Here is a 25,164-nt window from a genome sequence, read left to right as displayed (position 1 = left end):
GAGTATCGGAGATCAAATGCGTAACTTGGGCTGTAAATGAGCAGCCGACATGGCTAACGTATTTACGTGTGTTACGATGTTAAGTCGGGGCGGTGAACAAGGTGAAGTATTAACCTTCAAGCGTTGAAGGTGATGGTGCAAAGTGAGTTCGCCATCTAACGAAGGTGAAGAGTGACAGTTTAGTAGCGTTAATATACTTATATATCAGTTCCTGAGGGAACAATTTGTATGTTTCCCAGGATTATATATCTCGTAATGATCTCTCGCCTTCACTTACATGGGTTAATCGCGGTGATAATTCACCGAAGGTGAAATTATATCAACCAGTACGGTAGCAGACGTCACCTCATGAATAATAAATAACTTCTGGAATTCCCCGTAATGTCAAGCAAGCATATCAAATTTCATTAGAACTAACCATTGCAACTTAACTATGTTTATCCAACATAGCTTGAGACATTATAGAATAGTTGAAATGGGTACAACGTCACCCCGATGCTTACTTCCGTCTGCTCCAAACGCTGGACAAGATAACAGTGAAGTTTTACATTACATGTACGTGGTGCTATTTATAGGGAAAGATTATGTGACCAATAGCCAATCAGATCCCATAGCGCTCACTGAACCAAAAGAGTGCAAATGGCGGATTAGTTCGTATTCTGGCGGCGAGTGCACAGCCAAACATTGGAATTATGGAATAATTTGACCATGTCCTGGTGTATTTATACATGATACAAGGTATTTTCATTATACTGCTATGACTGACATGTAAAATATGCACAAAATATTCATACAAGGTTACAATACATACCGAATCTGTTTATCACATCGTGTCAAAACATCTTGAGTCATAGCTACGAGTTCGTAGCCTCAACTTGATTTGCTGTGGTTGAGGCTACGAACTGATCCCATATCATGTAATGGAGCAAAAAAAAAATCATCACTAAAGTCAGAAAAACAAACCGTGTAGAAATCAACTACATAAGTATAATCATGTTGTGAAAGAAGTTTGGCTTATTTTGAATTTATTAAAAAGCCCTTACACGATAAAATAAATTGGCATGGTTACTCTAACCTTATCCTGTCCACCATGACAGATAACGCGAGACTCTCGCCGTGACCCCTTTTCTACGTAAGGCTTGCCAGACCATATTTTGGATATTCTACGCTATATTATTATCAATCAAGTGCGAATAATCGCTTCTTGGTGGAATTTCAAAGTTGCCGATAATATGGGCAGCCGTCGCCGCCAAAATTACATTAATCAAATGATCTAGTATGAAATCAAATGATTTAACCTAGCAAATGAAATGATCAATCCAGATTCCAAATGATGTGGTGTCACATGAAATAATTTAACGAACAAAACCGAATGATGCATTTAGATTTTAAATGACGTGGTATTAAATGAAATGATGTAGAGTGAAATGAAATGATTTAACCCATCAAACGGAATGATGAATTCAGATTCCAAATGATGTTGTGTGATATGAAATGATTTAGCATGAAATGAAATGATTGAACCCCAAAAATGAAATAATGAATTCAGATTTCAAATGATGTGGCGTTAAATGAAATGATCTGGCATTAAATAAAATGATTAAAAGAACAAAACGGAATGATTATATCTGTTTCCAAATGACGTGCAATTAAATAAAAGGATGTAGTCTAAAATGAAATGATTTAACTCAACAAATGAAATCATGATTTTAAATTCCAAATGATCTGATATTAAATAAAATGATTTAAAGAACAAAACGGATTGATGAAAACTGCTTCCAAATGACTTATTATTAAATGAAATTACGTAGTATGAAATGAAATGATTTAACTCAACAAATAAAATGATGAATTCAGATTCCAAATGATGTGGTATTAAATTAAATGATTTAAAGAACAAAACAGATTGATGAAATCTGCTTCCAAATGACGTAGTATTAAATGAAATTATGTAGTCTAGAATTAAATGATTTAACCCAAAAAATGAAATGATGTATTCAGATTCCAAATGATCTGGCATTAGTTGAAATGGTCTGAAGAACAGAATGGAATGATCAGATCATAATGATGCGGTATTAAATGAAATGTTAGGAATGTAAACGGTCTGATCAAAGTGTAAATCAGCTAGCGTAAATCCAAACAAACACAGGGGGGCGCTGTTAGCCAGACTTACAATTGACGGGCGTATTTACAGCATTCGTCTGAGATTTTAGCAGACGACATTTGACAGCTAAGGTTAGTGTTTCTTCTCATTTGATATAAACAAGAACTATGTTTTCCAATCAGGATAAATTGACTATCCACATTAATGAATGTCTGTGTATTTTATCTTAGAATCTGCCTTGTACTGCACGAATTTTTAATGCTTCATCTCAGCTAGAACTATCAGCTAAGGAGATTAAATCTTCATCTTATTTGATAAATAGTAATTACCATGTTTAACGACCTAACGTAGCATACGCACTAAAGCAGCAATTTGTTGCCCGCCACTTTTTTATGAAAGCTTTTTCATTCACACACACACACACACACACACACACACGCGGGGGAGGGGGGAGCTGACCATAACCGGTTATTGACATTATTTAGATTGTATCCATTTCAAACGCATGTGACGAAAGGAATGCTCTGATGGTTCTTCTTTAGCATCTCTAGGTAGACAGTTCCAAATGATTGGACCCAAACTATTTTTATGCAATTCCATTTCGGGCTTAGAAAGAAGAAAGTTATAATTTTGCATAGAGCGATGTATCGATAGACCAGAAACTGTATTGACATTATTTTTCCTTTTACTGAACATATCGTTTATATAGTTTGGCGTCGAATCATTAGAAACAAAGTCTTTATACTTTGAATAAATTTATTTTTGTAAAATTTCCACGTATGATGTTGTCACTCATTTATACATAACATTACTTTCATGTCATACGCTATCATTATTCTCATCGCGTTCTAAGTCATACTTGCTGTACATACCTTACATATTGATTGGAATGCATCTATCGCTCTTCTTTTCATAATATATTTTCTCAGCGCACGCCTGCACATGTGATACTGCTGACATATATACATATTTTATGGAACAAAATCTATGAGAAAAGTTATAGATCCCTACTGGAGTTATTCTTCAATAACAAAACATTACAATCACCATCAATATTTAGCACCACTTAGACCAATAACTGGATGGCGCCTCCAGTCATGTCAGAAAAATGCGGAGAGGTGCTTGAGGGTGTGTACAGCACCACAATAAAACAAATATCAAGAGAATAAATTAAAGACACCAGCAGCACAAATATCATGTTCACCAATAATAATAATAATAATAATGATAATAATAATAATAATAAGAAGAAGAAGAAGAAGAAGAATTTACTTGACATAATAAATCTGTTGATTGTGCACAAAGTTAGCTTTTCTTAAACTTTACGGTTTCGCTTGTTTCTGTTACTTAGTTTAACACCATATAGTTGTAACACTTCATTTAGACCCAAACTTAAAGTAGCAAGAGATGCTAATTATTGATACACGTTCCATGTTGATTTGCTTGATCTTTTTGAAGATGTGGACAGTATGTTTTTCTAAGGGCTCATCACATACCACTTTACCAGTATGGAAGTCCTTGTAGTATTGAAACATATCGAAAGAAAAAACAGCAATGGAATCGATTTCTTTTCTTCTGTCTGAATTATCCCAGTATCATGTCTCTATGATTCTTGTACAATATTTTGTTTTCACAATTTTTCAAGGAACTTTACAAAATCATATATTACCATGAAGGTTCCATCTTTGTTTTTATTAAAAATGTAGACGCACCAGAAATAATATGCAGATGGAAACTGGAATAGAATTATGAAACTACCTGACATTAATAATTCATTCAAACTAGATATTCTTATAAAATACAAAGTTATTGTTTTGGTACTAGGTTATATATATATATATATATATATATATATATATATATATATATATATATATATATTGGAAGATAAAAGGCTAAAAGTTTGGCTTATGAAAAAGATAAAATGTGGACAGAAATAGAAACTACAAAAGAATAACTATTTAATTATTATGCAAATTGATAAAACTTGTTGCACGAATGTTGCATGCACGAGGTTCGTGTAAATTTTAATCATAAACGTTTATAAACTTCCATGTTAATATCATTTCAAAAACTTTAATTTAATTTAATTTTTATTTTTATTTTAAATTATTTATTTTAATTTAATATTTTAATATTTTAATGGCCATAGTTTCTTCAGTGGTACTTCTAATACACATATAGCCATATATTATTACCGTTTACTGGTAATACATTTAAAATATAGCCAAAAAACAATGTCATGCCTTAAGTACATCCTCCTTTATAGTGACCAATATATAAGAAATAAAGCAACATATACACTGAGTTTCTTGATATGAGGAAGCCTGTAAAACTGACAGGATTATACAATTTTGGAGACAACGCTGTTATTGGTTGATCTCAAAATTAGTCAGTACTGAAAAGTTATAAGCTACCATGACAATAAATAAATAAATAAATAAATAAATAAATAAATCTATGTATTCTTCTTCCTATTAGTATTGTAAGAAGGAGAAGAAAAGCAAGAACAAGAAGAAAATGAATTATCTAAACTGATATAATGGTATGGTGATGACAACAATGATGATAGTGCTGCTAATGGTAATGATGATGAGCTGGAGGTTGCTTATTTTTTGATTGAACATTATTTTTAACCTGATTGTATATATTTGTGATCACCTAAAAAAAACTCTTCTGCTAATACACTTTTGGGAACCAATGAAAATTGGACTTAAATATTTCATGATGAGGTACAGTGCTTTTGTGGAATTGGTTTTTATATTTGTGTGTATGTGACACAATTACACAAACATATAAAAAAAAATTCTCACTTCCACAGGTTATCACATCATCAGCTAAGGGTGATTTACCCTAGCTACCTTATGTTTTCTCGTCGCGGAATACACAAGAATGATAATGTCCTACTTTAATTTTAAGTTTGAATCTCTTCTGACTAAAATGGACTATTTTAGTAATAAACTAATATCCCTCATTCATTTTATCTGATATTAAGTGGCATGACAAGGAGATCAAACCTTTGGGGGAGTAGTGCTCCACTGAGCTATTGGGCTTGACTTATATTTGAAAGCATACGATTAAGAAACCTTGATTTTAGGTATATGATGTCAGGAGAAGGAAGTACATAATATAAACTTGCATGCACCAGTGTTGTAAAGGAGGGTGGGGGTACGGACGGAGTGTTTGCTCCGGGCGCTAGTGGCATTGGGGCACCAAAACCATGGATGGGCGCCAGAGGTGTTGTGGCGCAAAAAAAAAACCTTAGGCTATCATCGTCGTCCCGACGCCATTTACCTTTAGCACGCCACTGCTTGCATGCAAAGTTAGAATGTAATTATACTTTAAAACAAACATTGCTCTTGTGGCAATGACAATTTGTTACTTTCGACATGACATATAATTATTATTATTATTATTATTATTGATATTTTGTTCTTGTTTGCACTGCCAATGACATCAAAGTAGAAAAGTGTTAAAATTTGCTTCGCTTCTGTAAAACAAGACGAGAGTTTGAAACTCGCGGCGGCATCCCAATTCTTTTGTAAATACCTTTTTTGGCATTTTTATTTTCAAAATTTCTTTCAAATTCGCTCATCCCAATTTTACTTTTTTAATTTTTATCTTGAAAATGTATCGCCTTTTTATATTGATCGTTCTATGTGTCAAGCTGTCTAACAAGAGGTCACAATTTTTTAAACACCTTTTTTGTATTTTTAAATTCAAACTTTTTAAAAAAGTTTGCTCATCCCATTATTATTTTTTGTTTGTTTACTTTTTGAGAATTTTTTTTTATGTTGAAACAGGCAAGTGAGCTAGGTACAAATAAATACCTAAATAGCCACTACTTAAATCGATGGATATCAGGTAAAATCTAGCATGGGTCCAGCAGTCAGCAGAAAGTACAAGCTTCGACCGTTCTATGGCAGAGAGAGAGAGAGAGAGAGAAGGAGAGAGAGAGAGAGAACACGTCTTTACCCTAAGGGCTACGTGGTATCACTTACAAATCGCTGATGCTGTTGTCTTTTTAAATAAAATTCTGATAGAATCCATGGCCTTTCCTTGTTATTTTCATACATCATTTGCTAAATTTTGGGTTTATTCAAACATGATCTGTGCTTCTTCTTCGCCATAAAACACTCCAAAGGAGGTAACTGTTTATTGTTCACGTATTATTCTTTCAAACTATATGACTAAGTTCCCCCACCCCCAAATTTTCAATACGTTTGGAAAGGAGAGTGGGGTGTTTGAAGTACGCTAAGATTCGTGAATAAGGGATTCTAAGAAAAATTATATTCGATATCAAAGAGGAAATATAAAAGAAGAAAGAAAAAAAAAAACCACTAATATGTCGCTGCAAACTGGATTCAATGGCGGAAAAAGAACTGATAACATATAGACCTTGGACGAATAATGCGTATGCATGTAGGGCCGGTAATCTAAAATATACCAAAAGTGATGGGAAACACATTTTTGGCTTAGTGTGTAAGGTCATTAAACATGGTAATTAATATTGATCAAATAAAATCAAGATTTAATCTCTTTAGTTGATAGATCTCGCTTTGTTGAAACCTAAGAAACTCGCGCAGTACTGGGCAGAACTTGAAGAAAAAATACATGCACATTCATTAATGTGGATAAAATCACTTTATGATGATTGGAAAATATGGTTCTTGTTTATAAAATACGAAAAGAAACACCTTTGCTTTGCTGTCCAACTGTCGTCTGCAAAAATCTCAGCTGAATGCTGTAAATATGCCCGTCCATTATGTTTCGGCGCGCTGACATCATACGTCATAGATAACAGCGCCCCCCGTGTTTGTTTGGATTTACGCTAGCTGATTTACACTTTGATCAGACCGTTTACATTCCTAACATTTCATTTAATACCACGTCATTTGGAAAAAGAGCTGATCATTCCATTCTGTTCTTCAGACCATTTCAACTAATGCCAGATCATTTGGAATCTGAATGCATCATTTCATTTTTTGGGTTAAATCATTTAATTCTAGACTACATAATTTCATTTAATACTACGTCATTTGGAAGCAGATTTCATCAATCTGTTTTGTTCTTTAAATCATTTAATTTAATACCACATCATTTGGAATCTGAATTCATCATTTCATTTGTTGAGTTAAATCATTTCATTTCATACTACGTAATTTCATTTAATAATATGTCATTTGGAAGCAGATTTCATCAATCCGTTTTGTTCTTTAAATCATTTTATTTAATACCAGATCATTTGGAATTTAAAATCATAATTTCATTTGTTGAGTTAAATCATTTCATTTTAGACTACACCATTTTATTTAATAGCACGTTATTTGGAATTCTGTTTTGTTCTTTAAATCATTTTATTTAATACCAGATCATTTCATTTAACGCAACATCATTTGAAATCTGAATTCATTATTTCATTTTTGGGGTTCAATCATTTCATTTCATGCTACATCATTTCATATCACACAACATCATTTGGAATCTGAATTCATCATTCCGTTTGATGGGTTAAATCATTTCATTTCACTCTACATCATTTCATTTAATACCACGTCATTTGAAATCTAAATGCATCATTCGGTTTTGTTCGTTAAATCATTTCATGTGACACCACATCATTTGGAATCTGGATTGATCATTTCATTTGCTAGGTTAAATCATTTGATTTCATACTAGATCATTTGATTCATGTAATTTTGGCTGCGACGGCTGCCCATACGATAAACCGTATTTACTTTTAATGCTCAGAATTTATGACGCAATCGGCGCCAAATTTTTACTACGATTTGTTTACATTTCCAAATAAGGCGTCAATGTCCTTATATGGCACACAAACAAACAAGGCTGAGAACGGAAGCAATCATTATTTGAAATAATATGGCGGACAAACTAAACGAAAATATCGGCTAAAAAAGGTAAACGAGATTTTACAACTATTTCTACAATGATTTTCGATACTTCCGGTATTAAATAAGAGGACTACTCAATTGATGGGATTCTATGCAAGGAATTTGTTTAAAGTGTTATTTTTAGGCTAAAAGAGCGCCGGGTGTGAATCACACCCGGCTTGCTCCATTAACACATATATGCTCATGTTAGTACCCTGTCCACGAGGTACGAGTAAGGGTACTAATATTAGTACTGCGTGAGTCAGTGTGTTCCAATCCACAATGCAGGTAACAAAATTCACTTGCTAAACGCTGAAAGGCGTGTCCTAGATAAGTTCATTATACATATTACCATACATAAAGCACACCTTTCATCTAGGAAATGAAGTATAGTAATTACATTATAAATTCGTAAAGGAGGTAATGATCATTGCATTATGATGAAACTATGCATTGTGTGCGTAATTATTACGTTCACGATTTACAGTCGGTGAAAGGTTTTATTGGTCCTGTTAGGGCAACTATCAGATTTAATTGTTAATACCCCTCCATCAACAAGCAAGTATGCACTTCTGAAAATCCATATTTTATAGTACTAATTTCTGTAAATGGTATTTACCAGACGTACGTAGCTGAAATCGCACTATATTTACCACGGTAGTCTTACTTGGAACGAAAAATAAAGGTATTTTCAATAAATAAATAATTGTTGTACATGAGTATTTAACTATTTTGAGAACAAACGTCCTTATAGAAGCCTATAAATTTTGAACAGTCCAATCCCTATAGATATCCATTTGGAAAAAAATTATATACAATTGAGTCTCAGTGGTTATACTTTTATTATCGTTGTGCCTATTAGTATCATGACAACTATGCACTTAGACAAAAACATTCTAGTAACATGATAAAGCAGTCAATTTTTACCATCCACTGGACGACTATATGGTTTTTCTAACAACTAGTTGCTCGCAAGTTTAATGTGACTGTAATGTAACGGGATGGGATATAAAAGCCTAACTGTTGTGGTCAAAAATCGAACCCGGTTCGTCTGTGTCACAGTAAGTCGCACATACTACTGTATTAAAATGGTCCGGACCAACTAGGCTGGTTAGTAAGTGACCCTGTCTACCTCAGCCGCAGTAACACTACCTAAAACTGCTCAAAGTTACATTCCAGTTAGTAATTCTACTGGCTAACATAGAATATATTAGTGACGAAAGGGCAGTGTCTAACACAATCGGCAATTACATCGTGCCAGACCAAAAGGTCTTAACAACACTACTCCACCGCTTCTGCAGACCATACCGTCGCAAAAGTGAAGTCAGTATCCACTGTATATAATGTAAAACCATAAATAGTACACCCCTTATGTTTTAAAAGTATTTTGGCTACGAAAAGGAACTTGATTTATGCCATCTTTTCTCTCTTTGTCTGTTCGTCTGAAATACGATACTCGACATGGTTGTTTGATAATACTAGCAGAAAGTGTCTACGTGTCTACACAGTGGACTATTTTGTTTTGCTTTACTGACTGCATCCAGTTCGATTAGTCATATTTTACAAGTGATTGTTCTTTTAGCATATTCGCAGATAAACTATCGAAATAGTAGATGTTTTATTATATAACTTGCTGTGATCGAGTTGTATAATTTCCAAAGCTTTGTCTAAATAGTCATTTGCTTCTGAAAGTTATTGTGACAACTTTATAAGGCTACTCGCTATATATCGAATAGTTGTTGACTGGCAAAGTAAATGTGCTGATATTTCTCAAACTCACTGTCGTAATTAAAGTTTCCTATCTTGTTTCGATACACAGTATCTTCAGTGTACTTACAAAAACTTGTAAACACTGAACCAGTCAGTATTTTGTTCCTTTGGCTGCATTCTGATACAGCCGAGACAAAATATTCACCATGACTTCCAAATGGATGGCTCCTTGTTCAATCCAATAAACGTATGTTTCCTTACCAGACAACAATATGTATGTAAATCATAGTATTTTACTGCCAATTCAATCAGACAATTTTATCCCGTTGTTTCCAGCTTTACTCTAAATTTAGGTAAAGGAAAAGACTAGTGCAACTAAGTTTTACATCACTGATACCTCATTACTTGTATAAAAAAATAACTTTGTAGGCATGTGCATCCGCCTCTCCCGCTCCCATTAAAAATCAATTGTAAAAAAAATTATATATAAATATATCCCCCGGAAATTTTCATGCGGACGCACATGTATGTAAATGTCGATGAATATTTTCATACATTGTTTACTAATTGTCTCCTTTTTTGTACTGATAACCTAACAATAATGATGCAATTATCATTAAATATATCCCCTCTATCACCAAGAAGTTTGTTTATAATTCATCTGGAACTAAAAGGATATCAATTATTCCTTTCAGAAAAGCAAGATCGAGAGAAGCAGATGGTATTTCAATACTCCTTTTCTGTCTTCATGAATTTTTTATATTTAAATGCATCAGCCATTAAATGCTGGGAACAGCAAGGTTTCTGTAACATGACCATGCCGATAACAGAGGCATGTTAATATATGTGCAGGTTACTGAATTTATATCAGTAGATATAAACAAGTGTTTTCTGTTTATTTGTTGGGGGGGGGGGCGTTTTTTTTTCCCCCTCATCAGTGATACTGTGAGGCGTTAAGACCACATTATCGCTCAGATAAAACTCGTTCAGATTTTCCCATATATATATATATATATATATATATATATATATATATATATAATTGTTCAGAAGCAAACTCTTTCACGTGCAGAGTTCATTCACATCAACAAAGAACACTTATTTGGGAAATCTTGCCACGAATTTGAAGGAAACATCTCAACAAAGAATACCTTTCATGAGAATTGCTGCAAATCTAACACCATATGCCCCAAACAATTTTTTGTCTCAGTTATCGGAGGTTATATTAACCTTTATCATGAGTATGTTGTATAGTTTATATAAATGGCGCGGACCTCATCTAAGACACTCAAAGATACAGGCATTTTCCTAAACACGAGCTCCAGTGCTTAAGTGGGGACGGATTTCATGGAAGACAGCTGATGATTTAATCTGTGTTTCCCCAACCGTGCAGTTAAGTGGCTGTATTGGCATGCTTTCTGCTAATTAATAATACATTCAGTACATTTATGTTGGGTTAAGCCAGCGACATGTATTGTGTTTTTGTAGTGAACATTTTATTAGAAGTACGTTGTGTCATATCTAACTTTAGACACGGACAATTCAGTGAACTTATCTGGAAGAAGGAACCGCGTGTGAATTTTATGCATTTTTGGATGCTTTAGCAGTTTGTGATTTAAACGTTATCTGTTTAGTGGAAAGTAACCACATCTTCTGACAAGAAATGTACAGCGAGCAGCGTGCGTTAAACTGCATCTGCTTTTTATCATTCTAGATGTGTACATAAAGGTAAGGCGGTACATTTGTGTCTTTTTCGTTGCTTTATGGGCATAAGATATTAGCAAATTCACTGGTTTAAGTGTATAATTCATTCAAACTTCCCATTTTGTCTACTTAATTCGTTATATATGAGATAAACAATCAATGCCACATTATCACGTGTCATTACTGCAAACCAGACAACGCGTGATCATTCCAAAACAATAGAATAAGATAGAATATGAATCATCTTATAGCTTTCGCCTGTTCGTGCTCATATGTCTGTTAGCACTAAACATGCCAATAAAAACATTTATTTTAAAGTTTTCGGTATGATTAAATATGTGAACATGTACAAGTTTTAAGAGTTCGGTCCATCACCGTGATTAAGAAGGCATGGGGTTGGAAGAGAGTGTTATTTTGGTATGGACCGCTGTATATGTAGAATATGTGATTCTGGAAGCCTGTTTCCTTACATTTTAAAACATAATAGTAGTTCTTTTATATTAGCATAGTTTACTTGTTGCGAATATTTTTTTCTGAATGTGATATATTTTCAAAATATAATGTCTTTAGAGTGTATAGAAAAAATGTCCGATACTCTCTCTCTCTCTCTCGCCAAACCAAGCGTGTGTGTATGTGTGAAATAGTTTAATACTTCCATAGAAATAAAGGATAAAGGAACATATCCCCTAGTTTGACACATATCCCCTCGTTTGACACACACACACATATGTATGTATATATGTATGTATACTGTTGTAGGGTTTAATGCAATTTTTCAGCACACGATACGCTATACATGGTGGCCAGTATTTATGGCGGAGGAAGAACCCGGAAAACCCCGGAAAGAACTACCGACTCAACGAGAAGCTACTGGCAAGCTTTCTCACATACCCACACTGGCTAAATCTGAAACTCGAACCGGCGCAGACAGAGGGGAGATGGCAGTGATCCGTAACAGAGAGCGCTTTAGACCACTCGGCCACTCGGGGCCCCATGTATGTATGTATGCATGCATGTCTGTATGTATGTATGTATGTATGTATGTGTTTTTGTGATGTGGCGGGTTGTTATGCCACTACTGTGTGGTAGGTGTGTTATGGTTGAGGCGGGGTGCTCCCAATATTCTATTTAAATTATTATAGAAGTCTCACCCTGTCTTGATTTTGGTTGAAAGTTAAATTAGTGAAAGATAGATGTACATCTCCGAGCCCCCAGTCAGCAATGCCGACGGTTAGATGGTTGAATATACATAAAAGTGAAATTCAACGAATAACAATTTAATTACGATTCAATAGTCAAGTGCTTCAAATTTCCCAATTACTCCCCTTCTGCTCGACCCTGTGATAGCCTATTGCATCATTTGATTAGTAGTGTGAGATAGTTTTCCATCTGTCCTGTATTCTACTCATCTGTGTATTCTTCTCTCCTATTCCTCCAATTCCTTCTCCTCTATGCTCTTCCTTCTCCACTTTCTCCTCCTCGACTCCTTTCCTCCTCCTCTTTGACTCTCTCCACCGACTAGACTTTGTCGACACCGACTGCTCTGCTAGTCTCACTTCCGTCTCCACCTCTTAGAGACTCAGGACTGAACTGAACCGGAAGGACTGGTATTATGATGACCTTATTACGATCAAGCAGGACAATCCCAAGTGCTGTATATAGCTACGTAACAGAAAAACCCCAAACATGTATTACTACGCTCAATTAAGATTTCTATTTTTTTAATGATGCAAACAATATAACATAACGAATAATTGAAATTTCAATTATAAGAGTTTAACGTTGTTTTTTCTGAGTTTATCGTGGTATAAACTGTCAGTTGCCGACTCACACAGCTTACATAATGCCCTTCGGGCGTTATTTGCTGTGTGAATCGGCAACTGACAGATTATGCCACAATAAACTCAGAAAAAACGTTAAACTCTTACTTAAAGGTGCTTTTACCACACTGTAGGCTATGTCTGGCTTTCACCACACTACTGCGGCTTAGAAATTTTTACATCAGTAAAAACTAAATGGCTTTACAATTGAACGTTCAGCTCTGATTGGCCAAAAGGGGAAATTCAATCTCGAACTCAGGATAAGTTTTATGATCTCTATGCCAGCTTACTGAATCATCCCGAGAATATTTACATTTTAAATTTTCACAGATTAATACGCCGTTGAAGTGAGGTGAGATGGGAACAAATCTTATTGACCTAGCGACCAATGAGTCTCTATTCACCTTCCTGTCAGAGTTTTACGAGCCCTGGGCCGGTAAGTTGTTGCTTATGTAGTAAATTTTATTTATTTATAAATAATAAACAAATACATTGCATTAAAACTTCGATGACACACACAAGAATCACTCAACTATTCGGTATAGTTTAAATGACTCGTACAGTCTCGTTATAACACATTCTCATGTCTGCGACCTCTGAAAACTTCAAACTACTGACGCAAACAAACATTCGGGGCCGTAGGGTTTCTATTTATGAAAATTCCTTATTTATTTCTTTATTTATTTATTTATGCTAGTCCTTGCGCAGAGAACACTAGTGGTTTTTAACCATATTTTGTGTAGCCTTTTTCTCAGTCGTAAGTTACACAAGATTTATGGACCAAAACAGACTTAGAAATTATGGATTGTTTGGGAGACCAGTCCCCGATTAATAAAATTAAATATAGAGTTAACCGTCAACGGAGGTTTAAATGTGTGGCTTAATTGGCATTAACGTTGGCTCATTAGACCATTTTGTGTTCATTTTATCAATTCTTCTATTGTTTATACAAAGTACACTCATATGTATCAAGAAATGTAACCTGAGATGGACGCTAACAAACCAATATCTGTATCTTAAAACAAAACTAATGTGTGACTCAGGTCTGTTCTTTAAAAGCCATAAAGATCACTCCGATGGCCTGAGTGGTTTGAGTTTCCGACTCGGAGGTCATGGGTTCGAACCCTGACCGAGTCATACCAAAGACTTATAACACTGGTACTTGCAGCTGCCTCGCTTGGTGTTCAGAATTAAGAAGTTAGTATTAGGACTGGTCAGCCTGGTGTCAGGATAATGCAGCTGGGATAATGATGCCACATGTATGTGTCATGATGCCCTAGTGTTAGACATCACTATAAACTACCACACTGCAGAGATCGCAGCCATATGGCTCAAATTGTTAAAGCTACGTTAAAAACCAAAGAAACACATACAAGCCATAAAGACTGTACCATGATTGCATTTTCTCTTAATCGCATACAACTCTGAAATAAATTCAAAACAGTCAAATACAATTTATAACGCATTTTAGAATTCTCGAAAAAGATCTATATCTATTAAGTTTCTGTAGCTGTGTTGGAAAAAAAATCTTCCGTTACATATTGTCATAGAGCATAAATTTGTAGCTCACCCGGCCGTAAGACCAAGTGAGCATCTGATATGGACCATACGTGCGTCGTCCGTTCTTCAGCGATTATTTGTTTCCACTCTGGAGCACTTAACTTCTGACCTGAGTTTTATTACACTTGGAATATGGGCCTTTAGCAAAGAGCTCTGTGACGAGTTCATTAATGACCGACATTTATGCAAATGTTGAGGCAATCTTTTATATGGTTGGATGAGTTTGTTACCACTCTGCAGGTCATATATTTGCCCCAATTTTGATCAGAGTTGAAATGTAAGTTTACATCATCAGTATTTCAAATGACTTTTACAAAGAGCGAGATCCATGCATCTGAATGAAGTAATCATAAATCTTTATATATGTGAGATGATCCTGCATTTTACTGACGGATTTACTTACCCATCAAGAGGCAAGGTATTTCATCTGATTTTGATGAAACTTGGTAGATAAGTTAATATCAGCTAGATGATGGTTAAGGTTTATTAAGAGCGCAACACTGGAATATTAATAAGATGTTTTAGCATCTGACTGGCTGAGCCTGTCGCCTCTCTGGTATATTTTTTATATAGGAATTTGATTAAATTTGGTAAATGATGAATTCGATTAAGCCCAAGATCCACACATAGTAATGAGGTGATCTAGCATCTGATTGGCTGAGCTAGACACTCATTATACATTACCGCTTGACTGAATTTCCTCTTTCTTAACATGTACTGTTCAAAGTAGACATATAAATAATTAATAATTTATCAGCAATAAATCCTCGTTCACGGAACTTTAAATTAATTCAGTCCTATATCTCTCAAGTGCATACCATCATTATTTAAATATTGGTCTCTAATACGTGCACTTTACACTCAAAACTGAAACACTTCTTATTCAAACAAACCGCTAATACGAAAAATACGGTTCTACTGTGCTTCTTTTTCAAATGGAGGAAACAAGATCATATTGCAAAATGAGACTGTCTAATAAAATAACAAAAGGTAAAACTATCAGAAAATCGACTAGATATTAAATAAGATAGTAACAAGCGCTGACACAAATCCTGATGTAATGTGTTTTTGTCAATCCGGAGTGACATTTTTGCCAACTGAGTCCCCGGGGATATCAGTGTATACATACGGTGTATTACAGTCAACAATTGATGGTTGTATCAGCTTTCATGCCATGTTTTGTGTAAACTATAAACTAACACTGCTTATTTCCATCAACCCTCAAGCACATAGTCAACAAGAGGCTCGCATTAGATTATTTGTACGAATGGGATTTATTAGATTTTTCTTTCTTATTGAACCGACTAGTTAATTTTATGGACGAAAATGGATTGGTCATATTGCTTCCTGCGTGTACACTGGACGTTATAACACACACATGCATAGCCAATTTAATTAAAATCGACAACTTTAAAAAAAAAGTTAGATCTGACACCATTGGTTAATGTTTTGGTGATCTCTGGAATTTTATGTTCACTTACTTTTTAGGAACCAATCCGATCAAGAGTTGCATCTTGTGTTAGGGAAAGTTACTGTATGAAACGATATGTTTTGAATGATTATTTTTGCTTTCATGGTTGTGAAAGTTGTAATCTTATCGGTGACTCAAAAGGTCAACAACAAAGAGAACGTTACCTCATATTATTTGTCAGATCTCCGTTATGTCCGAGATCTCGACCTGAATCATATTGATATACATATAGACAGGCATACAAAATGATATGTAGACAGTAGTATATATAGTGACATAATATATAATAGCAACATTTTAAAAAATAGTACGATCTTTTCTTCGCATGGTGGATTTGGGAGATTCCATTACTCATGGACGACAAGTTCAAAGACGTCCATTAGCTTGATATTATGGTTAATCTCATTTATTGGTTGCAACTTAATACTTGAAATACAACTGCATTTCAAACTGAAAAATATACACTGTTGTCAAGTTTGAACAATAAACGTGTCTTAAATCTTACATTACCTAAAAGTAGTGAATGGGGATACCCTAGGGACAATGGGAATTACCATTAAAAACACCCTTGGGTCAATCTGGGGACTATGTAAATTTAACATTAACCACCCTGGGTCACTCTAGGGACAATGGAAATTTAACATGGGCAAAAACCCTGGGTCACTCAGGCGACAAGGGAATTTAACATTGGAGAAAGGAAATATCCATGCTAGGGACATTCTAGGGACAAAGGCATTCGAACAATGGAAATTTAACATGGGAGATATTGCTGGGTCACTCTAGGGACAATGGGAATTGAACATGGGGAATAGAGTTTGGGCCTGTATAGGGACAAGGGGAATTGAACATGGGATTTTTTTATTTTTTTATTTTTTTAAAAAAAAAAAATTTTAAAAAGGGGTAGGCAATGGAAAGTCAATCTCTTTTCGAGAAATGTGGGTGGCCCTGAAAAGGGCCTTTGGTTTCATCATCATCTTCTTTTATTTCCTCCACTTCTGTAGCCATCCTCTTATTTTTTCCATCATTCCTTTCTTCTTCTTCTTTTCTGTTTCCGGTATCCAGTCCGGGTGACCCATGGCTCGGAACTTCTGTTGGATTTTTATCCAGTTAGCGTTCAGTTTCTCTAGTTCTTCCATTTTCTTTTTATTTTCTTCTTCTTTTCTATCTTTTGCCCACCTGTCCTTTATTTTCTCCACTTCTTCATCTATCACCTTTCTCATCTTTTCTTCCCCTTTTTTCAATCTTTCAACACTCCTTTTGACAAAGGGCCACTCTGACCTTTTTTCTATCTCTTCCAAAAACCTTCTTACTTCTTCTACCTTCTCCAGGGCCTCTTTTAATGTTCCCACTCTGACATAAGGGGGATTTATTAGCCTTCTTAGTCTCTTCACTTTTTCTTCAATTAATCCTTCTATCATCTCCCTGGCTAATTTTAGTTCGTTCACATAGTGCACACTGGTTCTTAACCTCCAATCTCTTTCAGTCCTTTCAACTCCATATTCACCATCCACCATCCAGAAATAAACATGCCTTAAATCATTGAACAGTTGGGACACTTCCATCTTCTTTTTTATTCTTTGTAGAATGGTTTGAACATCAAACCTTGTGGGGTCTTATAGTGAAAGCGCGGACGTGAAGGAAAACATCCCCTACTTTTCTCATTTCATATAATATACTATCTACATAAGTGAAGCAACATTTAACAAACCCCAAATCTACTATTTACACACACAAATCATTAAAACCAAATCCATAATCTACTATCCACACAATCGTACATGAGTGGTTACAAAACCCAAACTATACTCTCCTCATACGCTAAGAAACAATAAACAAATCCATAATCTACTATCCACACAATCGTACGTGAGCGGTTACAAAACCCAAACTATACTCTCCACATACGCTAAGAAACAATAAACAAATCCATAATCTACTATCCACACAATCGTACGTGAGCGGTTACAAAACCCAAACTATACTCTCCACATACGCTAAGAAACAATAAACAAATCCATAATCTACTATCCACACAATCGTACGTGAGTGGTTACAAACACAAACACACAAACACAAACACACAAATACATACGCTAAGAAACAATAAACGAAATCCATAATCTACTATTCACACAATCGTACGTGAGCGGTTACAAAACCCAAACTATACTCTCCACATATGCTAAGAAACAATAAACAAACCCATAATCTACTATTCACACAAACTTACGTGATCGGTTACAAACACAAACACACAAACACATACACTCACACTATGAAAAAAGAGTCCGTGTTTATATTCACACTACTCTACCTACACACATTGGCAAATCGATTGTTATTTCTTTTCTGGTTTTTAACTCCAGATGCACCTATCTAATGCTGGCACCTTCCTGGCCTGGCGCCACACACACATCTTCTTCCCCAGTCTCTTTTCACTCTTTTTTGGGGAAGAGCAGAGGCGGGATATGTGGCTTCAGAATCCCAATTTTCTGTCTCTGGGATTCTGAAATGTTTTCTCTCCTTTTCCTCCTCTTCTTTTTTTCTTCTTTCCTCCTCCTCTCTCATCCTTCCCTCTTCGACAATGGCCTCCGCGGCCAGTTCGTTCAACAGGCGCCTGGCATATTCCAGGTGCATCTGGAGTTCTAGAAGCTTTATAATTATGGTATTCATTCTCTTCATCAATCAACAAGGGTAGCTAGACTGCCCAGCAAGTTTCAATTTATAGTAAAAGCGCGGACGTGAAGGAAAACATCCCCTAAAACAAAATTGATCTTACCTAGATCATAACCAAAACAAGGCGCGGACCTAAAAGAAACACTCACTCACTTTTTTATACTACCCATTACTATTCTAAAAAAATTTCATTAATCACTTCAATATACTATCCACATACGCAAAGCAATCCAATCAAACCCCAAATCTACTCTCCCCACACCTTAAACAGCCAAAAACATGATCTTAATCTACTATCCACACCAACGTACGTGAGCACTTACAAACACACAATCCTATACACAAACACATACCCTCTCACTATAAAAATGAGTTCGTGTTTATATTCACACTACTCTACCTACACACATTGGCAAATCGATTGTTATTTCTTTTCTAGAGTATTGGGGTAGCCCTGAAAAGGGCTGTTTTTTTTTGTTTTTTTGTTTGCTATGGCAATCTTTTAGTTTCTAAGAATGCAACATCCTCTGAGGATAGACTTTCTGATGATAGGTCTGCTTCTTCGGAAAGAGAAGAAGAACTCTTTGGTGTTGATACGACAATCGACAAAGACTCTGTCAGGTTCAGGTTCCTGCTGCTGCTGCTGTTGTTGTTGCTGTTGCTGCTGTCTCTGAAGTCTGTACTTCTCTGTCCATTCTTCTTTCTCCCTGTTCACTTCTTCTCTGAAGAGCTCTTCTATCAGGTCTTCAGTGACTTTTAGCATTCTCACATTCTCTATCTCTTCTGGCTTCGGTATCAGACTGTGTCTGACCCTGTGCAAATTCACGTAGGCTTCGTTTAGCTTAGCTAGTTTGGAGCACATCTTCGTAGGAGGATGAGTCGACAATGGATGGTTAGACTGGAAACTACCCCGGTTCTTAAAGTCAAAGCGCGGACGTGAAGGAAAACATCCCTCTACGGTTTTCGAGCTGCAACGTTCAATGAGTGTCATGAGAGGGATAGTAAGAAGTCAAAGAGCATAAATCAACATTCTTATAGCCAAACAAACCACAAAGGCATTTTTTTCAAAACACAACATTTTTTATTCAAAATCACTTAACATTAACCAACAACTCTAACATTTTTAACAATAATCCAACAATATAGCATCAAACATTTTTTTCAAATGACAAACATTTTTTTCACTTTACACTCTACTTTAAACAGGGTTGGCAACGTTGTGAATGAAATTGTGATTTCCACTGTTGCAAGTCATTGAGTCATGGATGGACACTACGTTTCCTAGCTGAAGACAACAAAATAAGCATACTAGTCACAAAATCAACGATTTACTTTCTCATCGTTTCTAGAAAAATCACGATCAAAATAAGTCACTAAATGTTCTTTTGCTGATAATAAGTGATCAATTTCGATCTCGACTTTCTCTATGAATTTGTCAAAGAGGGCTTTGATGTAATGGATGTCTGGAGTCGTTAATGGAGGACAGAAATGTTCATGCAAGTCTTTATACCACCAATGTAACACTTTTTTTTAAACAGACTCCAAGCTTCGTCCAGATATTCGTTGAATTTTTCTTCTTGACTGATGTTTTGACATCCATAGTAATGATCCTTCATCCATATCGTAATTGTGTCTGCCAGGTATGTAGCACAGTAGGAGACCAATTGCTGTTCTTGTTCTGGACATCTCGACTTGATCACGATGTCCTTTTCGTCTTTGTGTTGGGATTCTCCTTCCACGGTCTCCTCACATTCCATCTTCAAAGCTTCTCCACTAGGTAAAGAGGGAGAACAGTCTTCCATAGCTTCTAATAGTCTAGAATGACTTCTCTCAAACTGTTGATTTCTATCGTATTATCGAATTCTGCATACAGGATGACGTTCACTGTCTTGTCCAGTGGTTCTGTAAACTGAAGTTCCACACGAATCTGGCCAGATTTTATAGGGTGGAAATGTCCCTCGTCGCTGCCCTGGTCTGGAGTGAAATCGAAAGCCCACAAAGCATAGCCTCTTGCGTGATCTTCATACGTAATGCCGTGACTGGTGTTGGTTCCTAACTGTCCGGTGGCTTCGTACAAGGACAAGTACGATCTCAAGTAATTCATTTTATTGGGAGAAAAGTTAGGTTCGAAAGGTCTGGTACACAAGGTCTTGCCATCGCGACTGACTTCGATTTTCTTCATGTTGAAGTGTTGAAAGTTGAAAGTATTTTCTTTGAAGGCTCCGTTGAAGGCTGAATTCAGGACCATACCAAGGATTAAACGCTTGGGTAACTGTCCTTGAAACAGATGATCTTCGATCATGGAATGATGGTTAGCGGGAATGGTGAACGTTTTCACTTCCACATGTCGTATGGGATACTTGGCGGTCGTTCTGCTCAACGTTTGACTGATGTCATTTCCCACTTTGGGTAACACGTCCACGCATCGTACATAGAGTTTGACGTCCTCGATTTCGCTTTTAGGATTGCCAGCAGCAGTATCAGCCAACAAATGGAAAGCGGTACTGCTGCGATTCAGTCTCAAGCAAACATTTACCCCGTTCAGCAAATATTTCTCTTGCAACCACATGTCCAAATGCAAACGATCCATCAGTTCTAAACTGTTCTTATTTAAGATTTTTTTTTGTCTTTCCTCAAAGCCGTCATTGCTTCCGTCTATTTTGTCGAACTTGCCCGCTTCGTCAGGTTCCCATAGCACACAAGCATTGAGATGAGTATTCTTGGCATCTATTCCATACGTCAAGAGATTTTCCAGGTAGGCACGATAAGGGTAAGTATCCATGCTGCTGCTGACCAGTTTGTTATTCAAGTACAGGTCCACTGAGCTGAACAAGGAATGCATGAAATTGTTGATGGGAGCTATATTCTCAGTGTCTTCTGCTGCACCATCATCCTTATCTAGAACTTTGACTTTCAAGTACAAGTAACTGCTATTCAGATCGATGTAATTTTCGGGCTGTCCCTTGATTTCAAACTCGATGGGAGCGGAATCGGTCAGTGAGGAGACGGGATGAAATTCCACCCATTGGGATTCTTGCATGGTCATCATGGTGGGCGGCATGGCAAACAGATCCAGTTCCGACTTGGAACAGGCGCATGACTCTCGGTGCATCATTTTTTTGTTGCTGTGTCTCAATAATCGAAAACGTCAAAGTCTCGAACGGTTCTTCTTTTCTTGGCCTTTCTAGTTTTAGAAGTGTGAAATCTAGTGAAAGGGTGTTTTCTTCGTCGTCTCTTTCTGCCTTGTCCTTGCTGAATGCCTGACTCGGTAGCGTGCAGGGCATTTATAGGTGTGTCTCGTTGGCCCAAAAGGTCTTTACCCGTTTGCAGCAAGACATTTTTGCCTGCCCTCATGAAAGCTTCTTTAGGGTTTTGTTTGTCGATGATGACATTTTGGAGAAATTCTTTGCCTTGCGTCAGTGCCGCATCTTTCAAGGCGTGCAATCCGCATGTCACCATCGGTTTCAACACTGGGGCCACCGAACGAAAGGCCGATTTTAACATATCTCCTAAACCGTGTCCTCGCTGTCGAGCAACCCCTCGGTACACTGGATACATGACTTACGAGTCGTGATAGAGAACCGTTTTCGAAAATGGAGTTTCACCGTGACTTTTCCTTAGGTGAATGGAATATTTTGTCCCAGATCTCCTTTTATAGCAATGTTGACCGTGTCCAAATAAGACTTACTGACAGGCAAATAGTGAGGATGTACAGATTCACGGTGGACGTGATAAGTGTTCCCACCTTCCTGGTCACTGGTCGTGGTACTATCCACTTTGAAAGGAATGACACGCAGTAACGGCACCACGTTGTACTCCACCACATCGGAATACACGAACATCAAATTCAGTCCTTGGTTCAGTTCTACCGGGAATCTAAAAAACTTGTAAAATTCCGTATTGCTGTTGATCTTCGGTTTAAAATTTGGAGCCATTTTTGTGTCTCCACCTAAAATATCAAACAAGTCACGATTAAAACTGATGGACAACGTTTGGGTATCCTGAAATTTCATCAGGAAGCGACGAGCCACTTTATGGTATTCCAGGGTGACACTTTTTTTTATTCTGTTCAGGGCTTTGCCAAAGGCTAACTCGAACCTGGAAGCAGTGGTGTCCCCCAAATGTTGGCCACTAAAATAAAACCCTGACGGAATTTTCAAGTTGTAGATATTGAAGGGTGAATTGTTGGATGGCCTTATGTCCCCTGAAAACCCGATTTCATTTATGGTTTCTTGCAATTGTTGGTTCAGGATTTCGACCTCAAAAGTGTTTTGCTTTTCAGTGATGTTTTGGATTTGTGTAGGGTGAATCATTTCTACCAAAGCCACTTCCCAATGGGCTTCGTGATCTAATGGGATGGCCTGAGGTAATTTGGCCGTGTAACGGCACAACGTGTTGTGGGGAAACACCTCCATGGAACTGTCACTGGGTAAGGTTAAGTAAGGTTAAGTAAAATTGGTTTTGGTGACTCATAATTCCAGAGTTCTCTGGCTGTCCAAGGGGTTACTGGACGTCAGAGGCGTGTCTCCGCTTAAAATGGGGTTGTTGTTGTTGTTATTGGAGTGGTGACTGGCACTGGCACTGGACACAAGGTTCCCGTGGTTCCCGTTCGAGGAGAATTTCAGGGAGGGATTGGGAAGCAGGTAACCGATGCAACTGCTCAATAAAATGGTCCACAATTGTTTGTCTCCTTGTTGCAAACTCAAATTGGCAATGGCTGCCCCGATGACACAATACACCACGAAGATTTGGCAGAAAAAGGCGATTTGCGTTTTAGGCACACATTCTCCGCACCACACCCACAAGGGTTGTTTTTGTAAATCTTGCACAGAAGAACTGGGTGAAGGAGTGGTCGACGTAGCTGCGTCTGTGTGAAAGGGCATGATGGTCACTTCTTTTTATAGTCGATGACTTGCGAAGCGTCGATCCAAGAATCAAAACTGGGTGGATATCCTTTCCAACGTACTTTGACTTCTTTGACACGTCGTTTGCCCACTTTACGGGTTCTGCGTTCGAGAATGCTTTCGATGTCGTACACGTCGTCTTCTTTTCTGGTGACACATTGTAACTCGGGCAAATAAAACTTTCCTATGAGCACTTCTCCATTCATGTCTTCCAATTTATAGACGGCAGGATGACGACCATGCACTCGTCCAGTGACACGAAACAATTCGGTCGTCCAGTTAGGTAAGTAACCTTTGTCGAAAGTGCGTTTGGTTTTGCCAATGCGCACCCAATCTCCTACGGCCAACTCTCCACTTTTCTTGGGGACAGCCCTCGTCGGGGACGTACCAAACAGGCGCTCAAACACCAACACTTCATTCTCGGGAGTCACTTCTTGCGGGGCACGTCCGATGCTTCGATGGTAAGATTAGTTGTACGCTTGCACCAGGTGCGGTAAGATGTCGATGTACTTCAGAGTGTGGTGATGCGTAAAATATTTCCACATGCGTTCTTTCAAAGTGCGGTGAAAACGTTCCACGATGCTGGCTTTGGTTTCGGGATTCTCGGTGGTAAAAAAATGAATGTCACGTTTCTTTAATTCTTTTTGGAAAGCTTGGTTCAGAAATTCGGTGCCTTTGTCCGTTTGCCATCGAAGAGGGTGACGACCGCTTTGTTTCAACACTCGTTGCAGGGCTCGCACTAACTCGCTGCTTGATTTGGAAGTCAAGGGTATGACCCAGGCAAATTTGGAAAAGACGTCGATGACACTAAACAAATATTTGTAGCCACGATTGTAGCTGGCTAAATGAGAGACATCGGCTAAATCGGCTTGCCATTGATGATCGATGCCTTACACTCGGTGCGACTTCTGGCAAACTTGCGTCGAATGGGTTTGTGTAAAGTGTAGGTAGCTTGTTCTTGTAACCATCGTTGCACTTGAGGTAAACGGAGACTTTTCAGTCGAGTTTTGGCAGCACGATACAATTTTTGAACTCCTGCGTAACCTGCAGGATGGGAGGGATCGTAGTAAATGCTGGCTAAGACTTTTTCCAATTTTTTTGGTGTGTTAATAAGTCACCCACTCTTGGAGGATGCTACTCTTTTTCTGTTAGGGTATTTTCTTGGATTGCAATGCTTTGCGTGTGCGACCGGCAATAGATGTTGAAGAGGAGGATGTCTGAGCGGGGAATATCGGTTCTTGTTTCACTTCTGTCTTCACTTTCTTTTTCTCTTGTGATGAAGAAGGGGTGGCCATCATCTTTTTAATCCATCCAATTCTGGAGG

At 37.1% G+C, this 25,164-nt stretch overlaps 1 long non-coding RNA gene across 1 annotated transcript in view; it reads left to right on the top strand.

Annotated features, from left to right (window-relative positions):
* The first annotated feature begins 605 nt into the window (after nucleotides 1-605).
* Nucleotides 606-25,164, top strand: part of LOC149795156 (uncharacterized) — a 36,331-nt gene continuing 11,772 nt past the window's right edge. The window contains exons 1-2 of the long non-coding RNA XR_016422089.1: nucleotides 606-738; nucleotides 13,560-13,665. This is a non-coding gene — a long non-coding RNA (uncharacterized LOC149795156). The remainder of the gene's footprint in view (nucleotides 739-13,559; nucleotides 13,666-25,164) is intronic.

This window comes from Sinohyriopsis cumingii, chromosome 7 (assembly GCF_028554795.1).
Source record: "Sinohyriopsis cumingii isolate HCF-2022 chromosome 7, ASM2855479v2, whole genome shotgun sequence".
Classification (NCBI taxonomy): domain Eukaryota; kingdom Metazoa; phylum Mollusca; class Bivalvia; order Unionida; family Unionidae; genus Sinohyriopsis; species Sinohyriopsis cumingii.
The sequence above is the reverse complement of the archived record's forward strand: the minus strand, read 5'-3'. Positions and strand labels throughout refer to the sequence as shown.